Consider the following 6,819-nt stretch of genomic DNA (forward strand, 5'->3'; position numbering starts at 1 on the left):
AAGACCCACCTCCTGTCAATATTTTGTCTTGGAGAGCCTTGCAACCATGTACATTGGCATACTTATATCGAATGCAACTTATTCCACACACTACAGAATAACTCAAAATCCAACCACTGTGTGGGAATAGGAGAAATTGAATCGTCTTTGCCCAGAAGGAAAATACTAAAGCAAATACCCTCTAGATGACTTAAAGTGCAAACTTCTTTTTTTTTTGTTGAAGGATTAGAGTGCAAACTTATAGTGAGAATTTTTACTCAAATTTTGGCATTCATGATATATGAAAGACACAAGGAAAATTTTTCAAATTCAGTTTTAGAATGATCTAAAAACTTCCTTATATTCCCCTACCACTTATATTAGGTACAACAGTAGAGAGATCCATTTTGTGACAACAGAACATCACCACAAGAAAACCTCCTGGTCTGAAATCAGGGGAGGTACAAACTAAGCTAAAAACCGCATGTTACATCCATCTAAGATACAAAACGACCTTTATGAGGTGGAAAGCGTTTAAATCCAATTATGATTCAATGCTAAAGCACATGAAAATTATGGAGTACATTACAATTTCTGGTGAGTTCATTTAAGGTTCAAACTGTTATTAATAAATCCAATAGAAGAGAAGGGTAGAGATAAGAAGGGTATCTATTCACAACATAGTAGCAGCTGTGCAAAACTACTCTCGAGCAATATAGTCATGTTACATACAATCTACATTGCCAAACCCAGAATAAGAGAGTAAAGAAGGCCACAATTCACAATCCGTCCAACAAAGAAGACCTTTAAGTACATTTTGAGTATTTGAACTCATATCTTAGGTTGAATGTACAATCATGAATAGCCAAAAAGAGAAAGTTAGATGACAAAGATTGAAACACATGTATATATGAAAGAACTAAATCAATATATTATAAGTTTAAATAGTATAAAGCACACATTTGCAATTTTGATTCAATATTTAAAACAAATATATAAAACCTTCTAAGCTAAGAAAGGATATACATATATATTTGGTTCTGGGTTTTATTATAATTTGTCATCAATTATTAGTACAATATGTGTTTGGTTTGATAAAAACAGAACAAAAACCATCGAAAAACTACCACAAAACAACCACGGAGAATAGCTGCACATAATACCCTTAAAAGCTATACCCGTGCATCCAATTGTAACCTAAAGAGAATGCAAAAAAAATAACCTCTCGTAGCACCATAACTGGACCAGAACATAGCGAACACACTGCAAAAATCGCAGAGCAGTAAGCAAGTCCAACACCACTCTAGAACATGTTCACCTTTCACCCAAATGTGTCATTTTGTTTACCTGCTATGATAACATAAAAATTGGAAATTCAATCAATTAAGCAACATTATTCATAAAAAAAAAAAAAGGTCTAATGAAAATTAGAGATCATCTGATGTGAGTGTCCTGAAATCCAACTCAATCTTCCAAACACCGCAATCGCAATCCATAACTATTAAAAGGACCCTGTTTACAAATTCACACAGCCAGGATACCATACAACTACTTCAAAGATCTTATGCATACAAAGTTGCAAAAACACAAGCAGATATTGCCATCAATAAGTGGGAACAATGATTAAAATCAACGCAAAGAACCTCACCAGCCCAATATGAAGAAAACCCCGCATCCAAAGTCCAAACCATGTCAACAGAAAGATAACAGGGACTATACCAGTGGCTAATAAGTAGAATATGACAGCAAAAACAACCCGTCAACAATTTTTACTTACATTGATACTTCACATACAAAACATTCATTCAAACATAATCTTATGTTTTTGAAACCAATCTAACATTGAATCAAACAGGGCATTTTTTGTTTCTTTTGGTGAAGCTCTTATTTGAGATTGGAATTATTCTAAAAAGAAATCATCAAACAGGTTTGACAACTTAGCTACTAACCTCAAACCCCACGCTGCTCAAACTAAATGAAAGTTTGTCTTGCATTCCATTTAGTTGTACAAATTGAAGTTAGTATGTCACGCTTTCAATTCCCTATTCGTATGATTTTGTAGCAGAATTTTTTTCATGAATAACCTTTTACAGGGACTAACCAGATTATTTGATTGCATTGATGTCCCCAGGGGCAACAAAATTAAAAGGGATACTATACACATAAGTTTTGCATAAAAAACAAAGAAGCAACATAAGGAAAATTATGCAACTAAAGTCATGAAGAGATATGAAAACTCACAGTTTACAGCTGAAAAATAATAACTTCAATCAAATCTAAGCACCTCAAAGCCTATGTCATAACTGTCAATGGGTTTCTGCAAAATAATAACCTCATTCAGACCAAAATACTTCATCTACAATAATAATAATATCAATGATGTCTTGAAACCATGAATGCATCTTCAATCCCTAATCAGAAATCAAATCTAGAATATACCTTTTTTTAGCCAAGACTACACATTATTTTCATATTAAATATCCAGCTTTTGGTTGTGCTACATCTAGATTGAAGGCCATGGATAAAAGCATCAGAAGTCAGAACATAAAAAATGAGGCAGAACCTTGTTACCTTTCCTTGGCCATGCTGCAAATCGAAGGCAGTATAACAATCAGAAGTATAAAAATATCAATTACTCATGACAGATAGCTAAAAGGGTCGTTACAACTTACCTAACAGCAAAATAAAATGCCTAAAGGATTCAAACATCTAAGAAAGGATATTTTTAGATATCGGTAGTTGTCCGGTCGTACCCAAACAGTTAGATTCCAGAGGAAAATGCACCTAAGATCAAATATTTCGAGCCAGCTTCCATGGAAAATTACAATTCTGCAGATTTAACCCAATTTTCCTGCATGAAACATGTCAAAATTCATCCAAAAACAGTCCCCAAACAGCCCAAACCAGTTTAATCATCACTACCTACAAAACTATTCGGATTGAGCAACATTTTCGTTCGCCAGCCTTCAATATCCAGCTATAACTCACAACATACAAGCAGCCATCTATTCATTTTAATACTTTAAAAACACAGCTAAAGTTCCCTCAACCAATTTGCTGATAAGAGAAGTAAGAATTATACAAAACCATAAAGTTAAATATGATGACGGTAATACCAATTCAAAACAGTTCTCAACAAATAAAATTCCTTTTGAAACATGGTACCTCAATCTCATGAAAGTCAGTGCGATAGCGTGAGAGCCCATCATAACTGTAAATTTAGTGAAGAAACCTACATTCATACCATTATACAGTTAGAAAATGGTAATATAAATGAATAAAAAACAACAGATATAAGATCATGCCAGTTACATTGTTGGATTTCATCTTCTATTTTAAGACTATGTCTTCACTGTGAATAAATTGCACCAAGTTTTAAAATATTGAATTAAGCATTATTGATGCTCTTCACCACCTCACTCAAGTACAATTCAAAATGTACATTATCAAAGCAACAAAGAAAATCACCATCGAATAAAAAACAAATTCTGGAAAAACCCAAAACCAAAAAATCAAACCTTCAATTAAACATAGTATCTAATTGTTAACATGGTATAACAATTATCAAATTCTGGTTAAATACCCTCAAATTCTGGTTTCACATATTGAGCAAGATGTTTCAGTCCCAACACGGTTGATTGCAGCAACAAAGTAACTATTTGCTATTGCAGCATTTCGTGCCTGAAAAACAATAACACCTATGAGCCATAAAATCATGCCAATTTTCTTATTATTTTTAGTCATTTATGAACTAATTTCCAGCTGAATGTCAACCTGTAGGTATAAGCATAGAATAATATGTCATGAACATTAAGAAATACTCAGAAACCAATCTAAGCATCAGAAACAATAATTAGTAGAAAGGAGTCTAACATGTCTTCCATTAATACAAAACAACTGACCTCTATTGGCCACATAGGTTCGCTGAGTTCACCAACGGTGGCAGCAAGGTTGAAAACAATTTCTGCACCATTTAAGCCAAAAGCTAACCAATTTAAACAATGGTGCCTACAATAACATATATTAATGGCAATTTTTCCAAATGTTGTTTGAAATACCCTAATTCAGAAAACAAACTGAAAAATCAATCAATTTTTTTTTGCAAAATTGAAGAGACCCAATTCAAGAGAACCTGATAAAGAAGCAAAATTCATCACAACTTTTTGTAAAAAATTTATATTTAAAATCTCACTTTCACAATCTCAAAATCCAATCTACCAAACACTATCCATAACAGATTGAATCAAACCCCAAACCCACCACAAAAATTGGATCCAATCCAACAAACTCAACAAAAAAAAAATGTCACTTTCCAACCAAAATACAAAGTTGTACAAAAAAATTACATTCCTGAACCTCTTCCACTATTGAAAGTGGCTATGCCACTATTGTGGGTTTTAATAGAGAAAAAGGCCATGAAATATCAAAGGGATTAGAGTGATAGATTAGTTTTCATTAGTAATAAAAATTTAGATGGATAACTCTTATAGTCATATCAATCATAAGCTTCATGGAGCAGTTGCATGTCTGCTAAACAAATTCTGGTTAATTGTTATAACATGCTATATTTTCAGTCCTGCCAGTTGTAGTATAGCAACCTATGAATCAGAATTTAACAACACTTGCTTTCATACAAAACTGAATCCAAATATTTAAAATATCTAAAAAAAACTAAAGCAAAATCAATCCAAAACTACAAACACAACACTCATTTGTACAAACTTCCACAAATCTAATTTCTATCCACCTTTTACTGCATGAAAATGAAAATAGAAAATCATACATCATAGAAATTCAAGCCATGATTAAAAACCAGGATTATACCTTCAATTTGATTGCCTCTCCAACATCATAAATAGAAATTCACACCCTTGCTATACAGACGAGCTTGTCACTGCTTCTAGAACATAACAATGTCAATAAATTTGCAAGCTCAGTGGAACCAAATAAAACAGAAAAAACAGAAGAGGGGATTATCTAAGAACAACTGCAGCTAAAGCTAAACATTAATCCCACCCTCCACACAAAAAATCTAAAAAATTTCTACCAAAGCATAACAAATAGTAGCAACCAATCATAAAAAAATTCAATGATTAATATTCATTCAAAAGGTTATTCAATTTTTTCTTGTTCAATAGTCCTCCTAAATAAAATTATCCAGCAACCTGCAGTAGGGAGGAATCTCAACCAATAATTAACTTAGTTTTTTCAGAAGTGCCATATTTACATTTGACCATATACTGACATTTTAACTCCCTAACTACCTAGTGCCTAACAGAAATAAAGTTTCTTCAAACTACATAGTGTCTAAATACTGCCAATGAATTACCAATACATATGAATTACCAATGCAGATGAAGAACAAATCTGATTTCTCAAATGCCACATTGTGTACATGCCTAGAATTTATCATGAAGTTCATCAGAATTCATAACTACATTATATAAATGTATATTCAAAGAATCAATGGTAACTATTTCAAATTTATTTCATTAAAAATTATTTAAATTTCTTGATGACATGATAGTGTTACCTGAATGCTATGACTTCAACAAACTCTGTATCAATCTGCAACATCAAAGCAGCTAGCATCAAAAGGAAGTCTTCATTTTAAGCAATTGAAACCTATCATGCAACCTTATGAATAAGTTCAACACAAGGCTTTTTTAATTTAATTTACATCAAAACTTAGGAATATCTTTAAGTTAAATCAATCTTACCCCAGTTTCTTCCTTCACTTATCTTACAGCTCCTGTATAAAGCAAAATTAAAGCCGAAATTCACCCAGAAAATAAGAAAAAAATGCCATACACAAACCCTTAACATCAGATTGAAAGAAAAAACATAAATTCCAACCTAAATTAACAAAAACTGATTCAATAAAGCATTTTTAGAGACATGCATGATCTTAGATGAACAAAAGAGAGAGAATAATGATTGTACAAAAAAATAATTGAACCAATTAACAACCCAGAAAATTAAACCAAAATCTCTCAATCCATCAAAACAAACACAACATACAGACCAAACAAACACTGAATCAACCAAGCTACATAAATAAAAGAGGCAAAACAACAACAAAAACAACACAAAGAACAGACATGCAAGCAGAAAAAGAAAAAAAAAGCGATGATGATGATGATGAACAGAACAGGAACCGAACCTGAGAAATAGAGCAACCGGAGAGAAAGACGAGAAATACCGGAGAGAAAGCAATCGGCGCCGCCGTTTTTCGCAGCAGTTGTGACGGAGGAGAATTCTCCTCCCTTTCCTCCCGTTCCCGTTCGTCCTTCTTCTCCCGTTTCTTTCTCTTTTTTTTTTTTTTTTTTACCTTTTCACATATATATAGGGCAGGGGAGCTTCAATTTCTAATTTACCAAAATGCCCCCTCAAGGGTAAAATGGTAAAACGCACATACAATTATTTTTCTATCTAGTTTAGTAGATTATTTTGCTATAGTACAATGTTTTAATTCAATTTTATAGTTTTTTTTTTGATAAAATTCAATATGATAACCAATCTTAATTATTGTGGAGAGGTGTTTGGTGAAAATGGATAAAATGATAAAATTCACAATGGTTGTATTCTCACATAGGACAAATTGCAATTCTATAACTACTAGTACCATTTTCACACATTCTATCTTGCTATGAGCTGTCATTATTATTATTGTGGAGAGGTGGTAATGAAAATGGATATTTTTAACATTTTATTAAATTATTATGATATAAAACAATGTTTTAATTCAATTTGAGACTTTTGCTTTTGATTAAATTCAATATGGATAGCTATAATGTTTAAGAAAAGAATTGATATGGTATTTTTTTTTAAAATAATTTT

At 32.2% G+C, this 6,819-nt stretch overlaps 1 long non-coding RNA gene across 27 annotated transcripts; it reads right to left on the reverse strand.

The window, feature by feature from the left end:
- Window positions 1-973: 973 nt before the first annotated feature.
- On the reverse strand, window positions 974-6,419 carry LOC146925100 (uncharacterized). 27 transcript variants are annotated; one of them, XR_015010389.1, is made up of 11 exons: window positions 6,143-6,419; window positions 5,700-5,731; window positions 5,513-5,547; window positions 5,326-5,378; window positions 4,804-4,879; window positions 3,882-3,943; window positions 3,563-3,660; window positions 2,902-3,211; window positions 2,652-2,830; window positions 2,419-2,565; window positions 974-2,296 (listed from the first exon to the last, which is right to left on the reverse strand). It is a non-coding gene; the product is annotated as an uncharacterized LOC146925100 (long non-coding RNA). The 27 variants fall into 27 exon arrangements; XR_015010373.1 differs by having other exon boundaries at window positions 974-1,326; window positions 2,221-2,296; window positions 2,652-3,211; XR_015010372.1 differs by having other exon boundaries at window positions 974-1,329; window positions 2,221-2,296; window positions 2,652-3,211.
- Window positions 6,420-6,819: the final 400 nt, after the last annotated feature.

The sequence above is a fragment of the Medicago sativa genome, chromosome 5 (genome assembly GCF_051527215.1).
Source record: "Medicago sativa cultivar Bolivia chromosome 5, Bolivia_mono, whole genome shotgun sequence".
In the NCBI taxonomy this organism is placed as follows: Eukaryota; Viridiplantae; Streptophyta; class Magnoliopsida; order Fabales; family Fabaceae; genus Medicago; species Medicago sativa.